Raw genomic sequence first — 18,735 nt, forward strand, 5'->3', positions numbered from 1 at the left:
TATACAACTCATGTCGTTGTTTTGGTTTGGCCGTATATCATTAAAATATTTTGGCTTTTATTTAATTCTCAAGATTATGCTACTTTTCTCAAGCAAGACTTTTCAAATGGTAACTGTTGACACCATATTTTGATTGAGTGTCAATTCAACAAAAACACGGGACTTGCCTAGATCCACCTAGGAGTGGGCAAGAAAAACCTAACCAAACCAAACCAAACCAAACTAAAAAATCAGTTAGCCATTTTTTTTATGAGGATTTTTTTTTATTATTGTTCTATTTCAATTCAGTCCATTTAATAACCGCAATTAATCGAACCGAACCGAACCAATGTATTATAAATATATTTTAAAATATATATATTATGTATAATATTTTATAAAATTTTAACAATTTAAATTTAAAATAATTGTATTGATCTAATATTCATGCCCAAATTTTTATTTTGAATAATTTAAATTTATATATTGATTATTTTGAAAGAAAAATATTATTTGTATTGATCTAATATACTTAATGGTTCTGTTTGGTTAACCAATGGATATTAGTCTAAACAGTGATTAATCGAATTTCGGTTAACCGTTTTAAATTACTCAGTTTTGGTTTGCATTTTCTAGTAACTGAAACTTTTGTTCAATTAATGGTTCTAGGGTAATGGTTTGGTTAACCGAACCATGCCCACCCCCAGATCCACATCTTCTTTTTTATTTTTATTTTTTATTTCAAAAATCTAAAAAAATTGTAAATATGCAGGAAAATAAATAAAGATGAGACAGAAATTTACGTGGTTCGAGGCTTACTCCATGAGCGAATGAGATAAAAAATTTCACTATCTCAAGAGAAATTACAAGATGATTTGGAACCGACCGTGTACAAAATATCTCTCTTCTCTTTTATCTCTCCTCTTCTTTCATCCTTTCTGTGTGCCAACTCTTTTCAAGTATTTTTCAGTTAATCACAAAATGAGAGGAAGAGGGTCCTTCTATAGGGCAATACATGGTGGTGGAAGATGAAGGGGCGGAAGATGAAGAGGTGACATTCCTATTTCTCATAACACTCTCCCCTTGGATGTCTCCCAAATATTAACTCATTCTTTTAAGATCTTTAAGATGTTTCATTCCGACGAGATGAATCAATTTCTTGAATGTGCAGTAGACAAAGTTTTGGTGGAAAAATCTTGTAAATTATCACTTGATCAAATCTGTTGAACATATATATAACACCCAAAAATCCTGCTATATTTTTTTTTTACCTCATAACAATAACAATAATAATAATAACTATTATACCATAAAACATAACCAAAATCAACCCAGACCCAAAGGGAAACCGGGGATATTCCTATCCATACATACATATCAACTATGCAGTGGAAACCATGATTTACTCAACCTTATATACAATACCAGAGTTCTACCATGGCCATATATACACATATATGTCCCTAAAAAGGACCATAATATCCTAGGGATTACACAAAATTCACCCTGGTCTCAACTCAACTACTTACCCTTCACCCAGGGTAGCATTATCAGCTTCCTCTATCTTGGAGCTCACTCTGCTCGTCTATTTGGGTTTCCTGAAAAGTTTGTATTTCTGGGGTGAGACACCTCTTAGTAAGGGGGATAGGCTAATATCAGTGTGTGGAAACATGAGTATTATTGTGTTATAAACATATATTGTACATGGTTAACTGTATTTGACAAATCTAGTAAATCTGTTAAGTATAATTTTGAATAAATCATATTTCAACATAACATACTGTATCATACTACATTTCTATATACATATAAATCATTTGCTATATTTTTATAATACTAAAATCATACCCTAGATGGATAGTTAGCTGATGTCATATATTACCCCCCACATGACTAGGTTGTGTGGTCCATAGGCGGGACCTAACAATGGTTGGCTTACCACGTTAAGCCAAAACTGAACTCGTTTGAAAGTACGATTGGCCTACCCAGCTTGGTCCGAACTGCCATGGGGGCACACTACTACATTGGCTCAATCAACTATCCATACACCAACACTCTATCTGAGACGTGTGGTGGCACAATCTGATTTGATAGGTACAGTATCGTGCTTTGAAACTAAACTAAGTCATCAGGGTTCTGCTATCATATAGTATATTTCATAAATAACTGTAATATAACTGTCTCTTGATTCTGTATAAATTCTATCAAAATAATATTTCTAAATAATCTGTTTTATATATATATATATATATATATATATATAAATTTGTTCACAGCATTTGGGTTGGCTAAATAATCACGGCGTCTGGACCGGCTGAATAATCACGACATCTGGGTCGGCTGAATAATCACGACATCTGAGCCGACTGAATAATCACGGCATCTAGGCCGGCTAAATAAACATGGCATCTAGGTCGGCTTAATAATCATGACATCTGGGTCGGCTGAATAAACATGGCATTTGGGGCAGCTGAATAATTACAATATACTGAAAATATCATAATTTTTATACTGTTTATAATATTTCTAAAAATTGTTGTTAAATCATGTTTGTTCTATGAAATCATAAATTATTCTGACATGTTATTATTTGCAGTAAAATTTATACTCATGTCATACAAGTGAGTACTACTCTGTATTATACTATCTGTCTGGGAAAACATATTTTGCTTGAAAAATATATTACACCTGCTTCTAGGGTTTTCTCAGTTCAAACCTTAGTATTTCCAAAAACTATAGTAATTCATATATATATATATATATATATGAATCAAGTACTGTATATTAAATGATATATTTTCTATAAATACCTGACCTAATTTATCCCCTTACCTGTTTCCTGAGAGGCCTACTAAAAACCCTAAATCCACGCCCGCAGTGTTCGGAATTTCAAACCCTGAAATTGCATTATTGCTAGTTCAATCAACTCAACCCCTATATATTTATCATCTAATACATTTTCTAAGTCCACATATTCCAAATAATCAATTAAACCCTAAAGTATCTCACTTACCCTAGTTTTGGAGTGGTGCCCAAGAACCCCAAATCAACAATCCACTCCGATTAACTTGTAGAGAATCATCCCTAGATCCTCATGGTGGTTCCTGATTGTCGAATTGGGCTAAAACGGAGCTGAAATCGAAGAGAGAGGGATGAGGAGTAGAAACCAAGAGAGAGAGAGAGAGAGAGAGAGAGAGTGAAGAGAATATGTTTTTCTTGCTGAAAATCTAATTTTAGCATATATATATATATATATATATATATAAACCACTGGCCACGTGTACTTGTCAACGAGATACGTGTTGTCATGCCTGAACCCGCAGATGGGTCTCAAGTGTGAATATAGTAACCTAACATGTCTCTGTATCAATTCAAAACATACATGATACAATACTAAATTAAGGTCCAACCCCGTGGGGTATACATATGCCCTTAAAATATAAACATACACATCTATACTCATAAGATACGCAGCGGAATATGGTCTTTCTATACATGAACAGTACCATACTAGAGTCTATACAAAACTAGGATATACATTCGCATAATTATAACATACTTCAGGCGCCTACAAAAACCATCCCAACAACCTGGATACAAAAACTCGTACCTAGCAGGCACTATCAGTAGCTAACGAGACCCCCGCTTCCGAATGCTAGGATGCTAAATACAGCTACCTGATGGACCTGAAAAACATTTGTACATACATTCGGGGTGAGACACCTCTCAGTAAGGAAGAAAGTAGGTTATATCAGTGTGTGGCATACCAGTGTTATTTTACGCAAATGATAACACTATACAATACGATACAGTTTGAAAACATTTCCATACAGTTCCAGTAATTTCACAAATGCATTCCAATATATACGATACCAGAACATACGGTCAGTGTCGTCACACTAATACACAACTACGCTATGAAACCCGAAGCTTCAAGTGATTACATTGCCAATACGATGTAGCTCACAATAGCACGCAACTACTCCATGAATCCAAAGTTCCATAGTGATTACATTGCCAACACGCAACTACTCCATGAAACCCGAACTTCACAGTGATTACATTGCCAATACCGTGTAGCTCACACCCCTCGGTGACCAGCCGGGATACGTAGTGATATTTCACACCCTCAAAAATATAGAGTCGGACACTCTTTCCCACGATTTTCACACCTATACATGACACAGCGTACGATAATTAGCCGCCACATAGCTGTTTCGGCATACGGTAATTAGCCGCCACTAGCCGATTTCACAAAACCTAGAGTCATTTTGGAGCTCATACTCCAATACATATTAGCGTACGGTAATAAGTGGCCATATAGATATTTTATAACATACCTGGAACAATTACATACAACCATACATACCACACTTATTTGGTTTACAGCAAATCATATCGTTTTCCAATTCAAGTATACAGTTTATGCAAATATGGATTACAGTCATCTCAATAATACAATTTAAACAAAATGAACAGTTTTCCAAACAAAGCAGAGATGATACCTGAAATCCCCAAATTTTCCTGAAAACTGTAACCTGAAAATCTCATATTTTTACCCGATAAATTTCTCCAAATAAGTTACCAAAACATAAATACAATCGTAGCCTACAAGCTTACCAATCTTGATTTCGAAAATAAACTGATATAAACTGAATCCCCTCACCTTAACTTGAATTCCAACTACGAACTCTACGGTCCCCAAAACTACAAACCGAGACTCCGAAACCTACAAACCAAAATATAATACATGCTTACAATCCGTACTACTATACATATTTCAAAACAAAAACGAAAACCGAGCCTTACCTAGATTTTAACCCGAAACTCGAAAATCCCGAAACAAGATTTCGATCAACTATTCACGAAGAGAATCTCGCTCTAATCTATGCAGTAACGTCGGATTTATGAATCAGGCGACGGACGGCGAAGAAATCAAGAGAGTGAGAGAGCTTTGAGTTCTAGAGAGAGAGGGAGAGATTTTTAAGCAAACTTAGCTAGGAAGCAACCCTTTTGGATATTTATAGGCTCTTGACTCCGGTGGATTCGTTGACAAATTGGCATCCTCGTTGACGAGTCCGCCATTACCTTTGTAACGACCCAATAAAATTTTTAAAAATTATTAATTTAATTAATTATTATTAAGAAAATTAATTAAATTAGGAAATTTGAGGATTTTGGGTATATATATATATATATATGTATACTTAATTACATATAAGGATAAATTTTATATATATATATATATATATATATGTATATATATAAAAGTATAAGTAAGGATAAAGGAAAGAAAAAGAAAAGAAAAGGAAAGAAAAGAAAAGAAAAGAAAAGAAAACTTAGTGCTTAAGGTTTTGAACAAAGCACAAAAGGAAAGAATAAAAAAAAAAAAAAAGCTTCACGCGGCAGAACAAAGGAAAAAAAAAAAAAAAAACTCTCTCAGATCACGCTCTCTACTCCTCCTCTCTCTACGATTTCGTGAAGTATTTTCGCCTAATTGAAAATCTGAAAATACTACTAGACTTCATTCTCAGCCACCGACATATCTACCGAAGTGGATTTGTCATAGGTGTAACGTGGGCATATCTCTTGGGATAAGGCAAATTCTCATTCTTGTCTCAATTTTTATTAAATTTTAAGCCAAATGGGCAATCGGACACTACCACGAGAATCTAGGGATGATTCTTTATAAGTCTAGCGGAACAGATTTCTTATGGGGTCGTTGTAGGAATAGCTCCAAAATTAGGATAAATGGGTTATTTAGAAATTAATTTTTATTTAATTATTGTAAATTAGGAAAGGTTAAAATAATATTTATTGGGGTTGATTTGATTGAATCAGGGTTCAGGTGAGCGTCACGGGTATAATTTTGGAAGCCCTGCAAGCGTGGTTCAAGGAATTAAGTAAGGAGGAATGAAATTATATCAGTATTTTATTAAGGTAAACCGGTTATTTTTGAGCGTATGAAATTTATTATTTATTTATATGATTTTTGGAACCGTCTGAGTACTAGAAAATGATGATATTGTTTAAAGTTTATATTTGGGATAATTGCATATGATATTAAATTCGTGTGACATGAGAGTAATTTTTCCTAATAAATTGAATATGAATTACTGTGGTATTTGGGTTTGTATGTGGGGGTGTTTGGAATGATTTTGATATGATGAATCAATTGTTATGTTTGACTCATGTGTGGAAATGTATTAATCTGTTAGGATACTATGTGGGAAATGGATTGATCTGTTGGATTCCTATGTGGAAATGCATTGATGCGTTTGTGTGAATTAATTGATGTGGTTATTCGTATGCATCTCAATATAACATTGGCATGAGGAGGTTGTTGTATTGCCTAAATATAAATCATGATATGACGTTGGTAGGTCTAGGAACTCATCATATTGTCATTTATATGGGGTAGGACATTGGTAGGTCGAGGAGCTTGTTCTATTGATGTACGATGGGTAGGTCATGGGGATTGGATACTGGTGAATAGTGGTGCCTGTGTGGGCCACGTGTCGCGAAAGCTTTAGTGGTGCTTGTGTGGGCCACGTTATATCCTACGTGGATAATGGCGCCTATGTGGGCCATGTTATGCATCCTGTGTGGATGGCGGCACCTGTGTGGGTCATGTTATATACCGTGTGTGGGTAGTGGTGCCTGTGTGGGCCACGTATAGATAAGAAGTACGTAGGTGATTGTGTGGGCCACGTACTGGCATGTACGCAATTGCTTTGTGTGGGCCACTTATTGAGGACATTAGAAGATGAAGTATAAGTTGCATGATTCCTGTGTGGTGTGTTGTGCGCATGTGAATTTTATTATAACATAATAATAATGATATGGCATATTATGAATGCATGTGTGAGCATACGGCAAGGTAAACATACCACCGAGGGCTTGCTAAGAAAGCGAGTGCTCTACTAGGTAGTTTCTTGGTATCAATGCAAAGGAATGCTACTTATATGGGCGGGTAGACATCCCAATTCCCGAAAACCATCGCTTTTAAAATAATAAAGATGTGTGTACTGGCGGCGAGGTAATACTTCACCTGAGAGCTTATTGAGCAAGGTGAGTGCTCTGGTAGGTAGTTTCTAGTACCAGAGCAAATGGAAGCTACTTGTATGGGTGGGTAATCTTCCCTATCCTCAAGGACTTTCGCCTGCATAAAAATTATGTACTTGTGCATATTGGATGTGTGTATGATATTAGATGTCGGGAGTGTTATTAATGGTACATTTTCTTAGTTGTTATTGATGTTATATGAGAAACAATTTATTTTGATATATAAATATTAAAACTCATTTGTCACACACTATTATAATTTATTCCACCCTTACTGAGAAGTGTCTCACCCTAGTGGATTAACAACTTTTCAGGTTCTTTTGGAGATCGGGTTTGAAGGTCTAGGCTGAGATTGTATTTGGTGGTTTTTTTTCTTAGGGGTATTGCTATATACTGGTATATATACATATATATATATATATATATATATATATATTTTTGCACTGGGTTATGTTTAAATACTGGTTGTGGATACGGATATTTGGATGTTGTATTGTTCGATTTTGGGCTGTTATATAGAATTCTGGTATTTATTTGAGGTTATTCATTTATATTCCGCTGCGTGCATTATAATTATGGTATCAGATACAGGTGATTGGAACACTTGGCACCTAGGCCCCACTTGACGGGTTTCGGGGCATCTCATTGTGGTATTAGAGCATTAGGTAATAGATTCTGCAGACTTTAGGATTGATTAATACCAGAATATAGGTATGAATAAGGATAAGGATAGGAATGGGTAGATTAGGATGTTGATAGGAGATTTTGAGTTTTGTTTCGTAACTTAGAGGCAGAAATCCCTTGATGGACTTTTGTGAGTTTCTGAATCCGGTCAGTTTCAGAAAACCCCGGTAAATCCGTTGACGGTGATGTTTCTGAGCAGAGAGACTGGAACTCAGAATTAGAACTTGAAGGTTAAGTTGATTTAGGGATAAGTTGGTTATTTGATGTTTTAATTGAGAATTTAAATGTTAAACAAATTTTTTGTTCTATAATTGATTAGCGAATTTCGAGGACAAAATTTTTTTAAGGAGGGGAGAATGTAACGACCCAAAAAAAAAATAAAATTAATTAAAAAAATTATTATTTATTAATTAATTATTATTAAGAAAATTAATTAAATTAGGAAATTTGAGGATTTTGGATATATATATATATATATATATATATGTATATGTATATATATGTATATGTATATATATAAGTATATAAAAGTATAAGTAAGGATAAAGGAAAGAAAAAAGAAAAGAAAACTTAGTGCTTAAGGTTTTGAACAAAGCACGAAAGGAAAGAATAAAAAAAAAAAAAAAAGAAGCTTCACGCGGCAGAACAAAGGAAGAAAGAAGGGAAAAAAAAAATAATAATACTCTCTCAACTCGTGCTCTCCACTCCTCCTTTCTCTACAATTTCATCAAGGATTTTCTCCAAATTGAAAATCTGAAAATACCACTAGACTCTATTCTCCGCCATCGACATATCTGCCGAAGTGGATTTGTTGGAATAACATGGACATATCTCCTAGGATAAGAAAAATTCTCATTCTTCTCTCAATTTTTCTTAAATTTTAAGCCAAATGGACGATTGGACACCACCACGAGAATCTAAGGATGATTCTCTACAAGTCTAGCGCAACAGATTTCTCGTGGGGTCATTGTAGGAATACCCCCAAAATTAGGATAAATGAGTTATTTAGAAATTAATTTTTATTTAATTATTGTAAATTAGAAAAGGTTAAAATAATATTTTATTGGGGTTGATTTGATTGAATCAAGGTTCAGGTAAGCGCCGCTGATATAATTTTGGAAGCCCTACAGGTGTGATTCAGGGAATCAAGTAAGGGGGAATAAAATTATATCAGTATTTTATTAAGGTAAACCGGTTATTTACAAGTGTGTGAAAATTATTATTTATCTATATGATTTTTAAAACCGTCTGAGTACTAGAAAATGATGATATTGTTTAAGGTTTATATTTGGGATAATTACATATAATATTAAATTCGTGTAACATGGGAGTAATTTTTCCTAATAAATTGAATATGAATTACTGTGGTATTTGGGTTTGCATGTGGGGGTGTTTGGAATGATTATGACATGATGAATGAATTGTTATGTTTGACTCCTGTGTGGAAATGTATTGATCTGTTGGGATACTGTGTGGGAAATAAATTGATCTGTTGGATTCCTATGTGGAACTGCATTAATGCTTCTGTGTGAATTAATTGGTGTGGTTATTCGTATCCATCTCAATATAACATTGGCATGAGGATGTTGTTGTATTGCCTAAATATAAATCATGATATGACATTGGCAGGTCGAGGAGTTCGTCATATTGTCATTTATATGGGGTAGGACATTGGCAGGTCGAGGAGCTTGTTCTACTGATGTACGATGGGTAGGTCATGGGGATTGGATACTGGTGAATAGTGGTGCCTGTGTTGGCCACGTGTCGCGGAAGCTAAAGTGATGCCTGTGTGGGCCACATCATATCCTGTGTGGATAATGGTGCCTATGTGGGCCATGTTATGCATCCTATGTGGATGGTGGCACCTGTGTGGGTCATGTTATGTACCCTGTGTGGGTAGTGGTGCTTGTGTGGGCCACGTGTAGATAAGAAGTACATAGGTGCTTGTGTGGGCCACGTACTAAGGACATAGGAAGATGAAGTATAAGTTGCATGATTCCTGTGTGGATGTGTTGTGCGCATGTGAATTTTATTATAGCATAATAATAATTATATAACATATTATGAATGCATGTGTGTGCATGTGGCGAGGTAAACATACCACCGGGGGCTTGCTAAGAAAGACGAGTACTCTACCAGGTAGTTTCTTGGTATCAGTGCAAAGGGAGGCTACTAGGAGTAATTTATTTGAGGTTATTCATTTATATTCCACTGCGTGCATGATAATTATGGTATCAGATATAGGTGATTGGAACACGTGGCACATGAGCCCCACTTGGTGGGTTTCGGGGCGACTCAACCTTTGTTGATGAAGCGGTGGCCTCGTCGACGAGCTTGAGATCCCCGGTTTCCCAAAATCTCTCGGCTTCTCCTCGTCGACGAGCCTCTGAATTTCTCCGACGAGAACAGAAGGGACTTCGTCGACAAACTCTGGCTTCGTCAACGAAGCTCGCCCATATTACCACTTTACCCTTCTTTCAAAAATCAATTTCATATACCACGGTTTGGGTTCTTACAACCTCCTTTCCTTACAAAAATTTCATCCTCAAAATTTGCAATCTCTCATTAGGAATACATTCATACTACTATATACATACATACTTAGGCGAAACGGTGACCATTTATACACAGTCCCTCTACGATACATACATATTCTAAAGAAAATGGCGGCCATTTATACACAACACTGTCATGATACATACATACATACTCTAGAGAAAACGGCGGCCATTTATACGCAGCCCGTTACGATACATACATACATACATTGTCACGCCCCGAACCTGCAAGTGGGTCCCAAGTGTGAATTTAGTAACCTAACATGTCTCTGTATCAATTTAAAACATACCTGATACAACACAAATGGAGGGTCTGACCCCGTGGGGTGAACGAATGCCCACATACATACACACAATCATCCATACTCATCCAAAATACGCAGAGGAATACAATCTTTTATACATAACCAGTATCATACGAGAGTCTATACAAATTAGGATATACATTCCCATAATTACAGCACATACCCCACGTGTCCACAAAACTATCCCGACAACCTGGATACCAAAACTCGTACCTAGTAGGTACTAATAGTAGCTACGACACCCTTGCTCCCAGACACTAGGATGCTACTTACGGCTACCTGAAGAACCTGAAAAACATTGATATATATTCAGGGTGAGACACCTCTCAGTGAAGGAGAAAGCAGGTTATATTAGTGTATGGCATACCAGTGTTATTTTACATACTTCATAACACTATAAAATACGATATAGTTTGAAACATTTACATACAGTTTCATACAGTTCCAGTATTTTCACAAAAACCATTCCAGTACATACGATACCCAAAACATACGATCAGTGTCGTCACACTAGTTCGCAACTACACAAGGTCACCTCGTCTCATAGTGATTACATTGCTACATACGCAACTACGCTGCGACGACCGAGGCCCACAGTGATTACATTGCTCTATACGCAACTACACAAGGTCACCTAGTCTTACATCGATTACATTGCTACATACGCAACTACGATGCGACGACTCAGGCCCAATAGTGATTACATTGCTCCATACGCAACTACACAAGGTCACCTAGTCTCACATCGATTACATTGCTACATATGCAACTACGATGCGACGACCGAGGCCCACAAAGATTACATTGCTCCATACGCAACTACACAAGGTCACCTAGTCTCACATCAATTACATTGCTACATTCGCAACTACAATGCGACGACTCAGGCCCAATAGTGATTACATTGCTCCATACGCAACTACATAAGGTCACCTAGTCTCACATCGATTACATTACTACATACGCAACTACGATGCGACGACTTAGGCCCAATAGTGATTACATTGCTCTATACGCAACTACATAAGGTCACCTAGTCTCACGTCGATTACATTGCTACATACACAACTACGATGCGATGACTCAGGCCCAATAGTGATTACATTGCTTCATACGCAACTACACAAGGTCACCTAGTCTCACATCGATTACATTGCTACATATGCAACTACGATGCGACGACTCAGGCCCAATAGTGATTACATTGCTACATATGGTATAGAACACACCCTTTGGTGACCAGCCAAAACATACTAGTGATATTTCACACCCCGAATATAGAGTCGGCCACCCTCACCCACGGTAGTTAACCGATACATGGCTATTTTACAAATCCCTTGAATTATTTTGGAACTCACGTTCCTATACATTTCAGCGTACGATAATTAGCCGCCACATAGATGTTTTACAAATACCTGGAACAAATACATACATTCATACATACCACACTTATTTGGTTTACGGCAAATCATATTGTTTACAAACTCAAGTATACAGTCTATGCAAATATGGATAACAGTCATCTCAATAATACAGTTCAAACAAAACAAACGGTTTTCCATACAAAGTAGAGATGATATCCGAAATCCTCAATTTTCGTAAAAATTGTAACCCAAAAATCCCGCATTTTTACCTGATAGATTTCCCCAAATAAGTAGTCAAATCATACATACGATCGTAGCCTACAAGCTTACCATTCCCAATTTTGAAAATAAACTGATATAAACAGAATCTCCTTACCTTAACCCGAATTCCAACTACGAACTCTACGGTCCTCAAAACTATGAACCGAGACTCCAAAACCTACAAACCACAGTACAATACATACTTACAATCCGTACTACTACACATATTCTGAATCAGAAATGAAAACCAAGTCTTACCTCGATTTTAGCTTGAAACCCGAAAATCTCCAAAACGAGATTCTGATTCGCTAGAAACGTAGAGAATCTTTCACTGATCCTCGCAGTATCGTTGGATTTATGAACCGAGCGATGATCGGCAAACAAAACTAGAGAGAGAGAGAGAGAGAGAGAGAGTTTAGGGAGTATAGAGAGAGAGAGAGAGAGAGAGAGAGAGAGAGAGAGAGAGAGAGAGAGTGAGTGAGTGTGTGTGTGTGTGTGTGTGTTTGGGGAAACTTAGCCCCAAAGTAACCCAAAATATCCTTTATAGCACCTTTGACCCGAGGGGATTCGTCGGCGAATTGGTGTCTTTGTTGACGAAGTCTTCAGGGATTTCGTCGACGAAGATGGAAATTTCATCGACGAATCCTGATATTCCAACTTCCGCCTCTCGGCTTTTCCTTATCGACGAACCTCTGAATTTCGTCGACAATAAGCCTTCTACCTTCGTCAACGAATTATGGCCTCGTCGACGAAGTTTGTAGAATTCCATTTTTACCCCTTTTGACATAATAAACCCACATCTCACGGTTCAGGTTCTTACATACATTCCCTAACTTATGGTGGAGGAATACCGTGGTTACATACATACGTGGCCTCGAGAGCTTACAATACCACAGGATTCTCCCAGAGACTAACCACCAAATACTAATACGACAACAGAGTATTATATACATACATACATACTCATACCACCCTACTATCCAACTACTACTTAAAGCAACTGCGGATACTTTCGGCATATTTCCATTTCCAGTTCCCAAGAAGCTTCCTCAACCTTGTGGTTTCACCACAATACCTTCACTAATTGTATTTTTTTGGTACGAAGCTTCCGAACTTTACGGTCCAGAACCTGAACAAGTATTTCCTCATACTCTAAAGTATCCTCAATTTCCAACTCATCATAACTGATAACATGTGATGGATCCAACACGTACCTTCTCAACATGGATACGTGAAACACATCGTGGACCCTTGAGAGTGCTGGGAGTAGTGCAACTCTATAGGCTACGAGACGTCGCGACATATAATATGCTTGGTAATATTTTGTTATCTTTCCTAATTCTTAAATTTTACTTTTTATTTACTAGATCATTCAAAATAAACTTGATAAAATGGAGGATGACATGTGTTTGGTAGACAGTGGCATGTCTCACACAATTTTTCGTGTTAAAAAAATATTTCTTGCAATTAACATTAGCTGAAATTAATGTTAATACAATATCTGACTCTGCAGATATAATAGAGGGCTTTGGAAGAGTTCACATTATGTTTTCAAATGGGACAAAATTGTATATTGATGATGTGTTGTATTCTAGTAGATCCCGAAGAAATCTACTAAGTTTTAATGATATACGTCGCAATGGATATCATGTTGAAACCAAAAATGAAGGAGATATGAAATATCTTTTTATTACATCTGGAGTTTCAAACCAGAAGATCATATTAGAAAAAATTTCAAGTTTTTCATCTAGCTTATATTTCACAAAAATAAGGATGGTTGAATCACTGGAAGTGCTCCGAGCCTAGAAGTTTTATGATCGTCTTGGCCATCTTGGTTCAACTATGATGCAACGAATCATTGAAAATACACATGAACATCCATTAAAGGATCAGATAGTTCTTTTACCTGATAATTATTTTTGTACTTCTTGTGCTCAAGGAAAACTACTTGTTAGACTTTCTCCATCTAAATTATCTTTGGTGTAGCGACTCGGCCCTTTTCCCGGACTCAAGTGTCACTCATTCATACATAAATACTTGTTCAAGATATGGAAACAACCCGCCCTAAATAGGGACATACGGGTGTAAAACATACATAATAATAATGATGTAAATGTTGCAGAAAAACATAAACATCCATTGGGATTTCTACTAGACTTATACCAAAGTTCACTAATACATCCATAATATACATAAATTCGGACTTAGAACAATCGTCATATTATAACCCTCCGAAAAGGACTTTCATCAAGTTTAATACAAGGTTCATATGCTTACGTAAGCTAACCCAAAATATGATCTCCTCGGTCCCTTTAGCTACTAGGACCGATGTAAAGACCCGAAAAATTAAAATGATTGAAATAATTTAAAAAAAATAGATAAAATGACAAATAAATAAATAAAAGGAATGACGTGGGAAAAAGAAAAAAAAAATAAAATTAAAGAAATTAAAATAAATTAAATAATTAAATAATTAGTTATTAAATTAAATATTTTGCATTGGATTAAAAAAAAAACTAATTGAAATAAGATATGTATATATATATATATATATAAAGTAAAAGAAGAAAGAAGAAAGAAGAAGAAGAAAAAAGAAGAACAGGTGGCCACCCCCCCCTAAGATTTCTCCTGTGCAGCCGCTCCGTGTCCGTCTCTCTCCTTCTCTCAATTTCTCGACGAGTTTGCGGCGGATCGGGAAACGGAAGGTGCCGTTGGATTTCTGGTTCTGCTGCCGACATTTCTACTGGAGCATATTTTTCATGGGAACGGCTTAGGCATTGCTCTTGGGGAAAGGTAATTTTTCTCCATTTTCTCAATTTCGCTATTAATATACAGTTAAATTGACGATCAAGTACTACCACGTGGTCCTAGTCGTCGTCATCGTCATTTTGACGTAGATAATTTTTCAATTGAGATTTTCTAGGTCCTACTCCAAAGAGAGAGTGAGATTTGGAAAATTTGACAAATTAGTTAAATTTGCGGGTATAATTGTTAATTGAAAATTATGATCCTATAAAATATTTAAATAGTATTTTATTTAAGAATAATTTAAATGGAACTAGAATTTTTGATTCAGGATCAGGGTGAGCGCCGTAGGTATTTTTCTGGAGTCCCTGTCGGTGTAGTTCGAGAATTCAGGTAAGGGGAAAAATATATATTAAATCAGAATTTTTATAAATTTAATGAAAAAATAAATTATTTTATATGTATATGTTTCAATATGGGTAAAATGTCAACTGTTTAAATTATATTTTTTTTGAGTTTAGGGTTGTTTATTAAATATGTACATGTGAAAATGAATTTATGAAAGTGGAAAAATATTTTCACAATATTTATGTAAGAAATGAAAGGTACTTTTAGTATATAAACATTAAATATTGTTTGGCTTATTTTACAGGCAATGTATGAATTTTATTGCTAAATTGTGTGGCATGAGTAAATTGAATGTTGTGTGAAAATATATGTTAAATGTATGAGATGTAGGTTAAGTAAATAATGCATAGTGAATAAAACATGACATGGACTATGTTGCTTGTGTGTGTTAATGGAACTATGTAAACAGCTGAAATATGTTGGGTAAAACAGCTGAAAGTGTCTGGGTAAATGTGTAACAGCTGAAATATGTTGGGTAAAACAGTTGAAAGTGATTGGGTAAATGTATGACAGCTGAAAAATGCTGGGTAAAACAGTTGAAAGATGCTGGGTATGAAATGAAATGAAATAAAAATGGAAATGAATGAAATGTGAAATGTGAACAATGTAAAATAGGAAAGAGTCACTTAAAGTGAAATGCAATGCAATGTTAAGCCATGAATATGAACAAATGTGAATGATTGAATAACGATAGAAAGAATGATGTATTATGATATTAGAAGTATCTATGTATATAAAACATGTTACGATTGGGCGAGGCATACTCTTCGCCTGAGGGTTAGCTGAGTAAGGCGAGTGCACTAGTAGCTACAGATGTGGTAGTAGCCGCATAACGTACTAGGGCAGAGGGAACCTACTTGTATGGGCGGGTAGATTTCCCTATCCTTAGGGCCTTCGCCGATAAATTTTTGTATGAACAGTGTGAGTACGAAATCAATTTATCACTTGACAGCTTACTGAGTAAGGTGAGTGCCCTGGTATGCTTTAGTTCCGACCTTTGGGTTGCCTAATTATCAGAGCAGAGAGGTGCTACTTGTATGGGTGAGTAATCACCCCTATCCTCGGGTAATCTCGTGGGTTAAACATTTGCATGTGTTTGAATAGGATCAGAGAATAATTTCAAAAATTGTGTTAATGATTTTTAAATGTTAAATATTATGTTGATTATAAAGGCCACACACTATTTTAATATATTATTTCTTCCCTTACTGAGATGTGTCTCACCCGAATATAAATTTATTTTTTTCAGGATTTCCTCAAGATCGAGCTTTGAGAGCTCGAGGTTTTTATAACATTATTGGGAAATAGAAAAAGAAAATGGTATCAAAGCCAACACCTAGCGGGAAGTGTGATGAGATTCACATCGTCTGGGTTTGTAAATGTGAGTTCGCAACAAGGAAGTTGTGTTCTATAAGTGGGGGAGAATGTGATACCCCATGGATGAAAGATTTAAAAAGATTAGATGTTACTACCCATATCAACAAGGTGCACCTTTCTTTTCGAGAACCTTCTCATAAGAACTTCATTGTTAAGTGTGCTTGACTTGGAGCAATCTTGGGATGGGTGACCACTTGGGAAGTTTTCTCAGGAAGTGTGAGTGAGGACAAAAACACACTGAAAATGACATATGTTGGTTTGTGGGGCCAGTCATTAGTCCGATAAGGCCTGCCCTCCTGTTGTCTGGTCCAAGTGGATGAGGAGAGACGCAGTACTCCTTGGCAGACCCAGGTTGGGGCATTACAACCGATGCACTGATGGACCTGAAAACAAAGGTTGTATGATAGGGTGAGACACCTCTCAGTAAGGAAGAAAGAGTTACAACAATGTGTGACTGCATACATGCATATTTTCATTCAACATTAGGAATGTAAATCAAATATTTTCAATACAGTATTGCATCAGTTATATCATTATTCATATTACAAAATTCTCACATCTGTCTTTCGACCATTTTATGATTTATCAAATGACCAACAGCAAAATATCCCTATAACCAATTTTACCCCGTGGCCTAGGTTATGCTCTGATACTCATCCAATGCCCTATTCGTGCAGACACTGTCGAGTACCTACTTACGATCCGACTGCCTCCATTGGCCCAATGTCAGCCAATGGTTTCACCCTACTAGCTGACCATCTTGGTACCCACATCGTTTAATACATATGGTTGTACGTGTACATCTAGCTACGATATCGCGCTGTATCATATGGCAGTAGTTTATTTCAACCCTGCAAAGAAGGTATCTTTCAACCCTCCCAAGACTCTCAAGCTGTGGTTCTGTGTATCATAAATTCCATTTATACAAATAAGATAACCTGTACAATTCCAGTATTTTTCACAAATTCACATAATAGCATTGGGTTCAAACCGGCGTCTTTCCACTGAATTTACCCCTCTTTGTTTACTAATGCGGCTCGGTGTATCACCAGCCTCCGTTTATCACATTTTCAATATAACAAATTTGGAACGTCGTTCCCATATTCTATATCAATAGTATAGAAAATCCATCCATTTCAATATCAACATATATCACACAAGTTTGATATAAAGACCCGCTAAATAATAGAAATCAAGTAAATATCATTTAAATGAATAAACAAAGGATTCAAGGCTCTCCTACTATAGTATAAACATAAATAAACAATGTTTGTAAAATTTGGAAATCACACGTAGAAATCCTTGTTTTTACCAAAAATCGTAAAATCATCAAACCGGCATTTCGACTCGGTAGAATTTCACAAATAAGTAGTTAAATCGTACATAATAACATAAACTAGCTTTTTAGCGGTTTAGTTTTCTATAATAACTGTTGTAATCAAATTCCCCTTATCTTATACTCAAAATGAAACTTCGTACGAAAATGGTCCAAATCAACAACTCGAGATCCCGAAAACCTAAAACCATAGAACATAATCTTACTACAACTTTGACCACTATCCAAATATCTAATCAAAACTAGGATCAGATTCCTACCTCGATTTTTGGGAAAACCCAAAACTCTCTGAAACGACGATCTGATCCACTAAAAGTGTTGAGCTTTCTCTTCTGATCCATAAAGTACACTCCGTTTTTGGAAACGGACGACGAACGGCGAAGAATCCTAGAGAGAGAGAGAGATTTGAAGCTTTGAGAGAGAGAGAGAGAGAGAGAGAGAGAGAGAGAGAGAAAGAGCTTTTGGATGAAATCTCGGCCCCTAAGCAACAAAATAGGATATTTATAGGGCCTTTGACCCGGCCCACTTCGTCGACGAGGTGGCGTCTTCGTCGACGAATCCACCACAAAATTCATCAACGAGGCTTTGAATTTCGTCGACGAGGATTTCCCGAGAACCCCCAAAACCCCTCGGCATTTTCTTGTCTACGATGC

This window comes from Malania oleifera, chromosome 8, assembly GCF_029873635.1.
Source record: "Malania oleifera isolate guangnan ecotype guangnan chromosome 8, ASM2987363v1, whole genome shotgun sequence".
NCBI lineage: Eukaryota > Viridiplantae > Streptophyta > Magnoliopsida > Santalales > Ximeniaceae > Malania > Malania oleifera.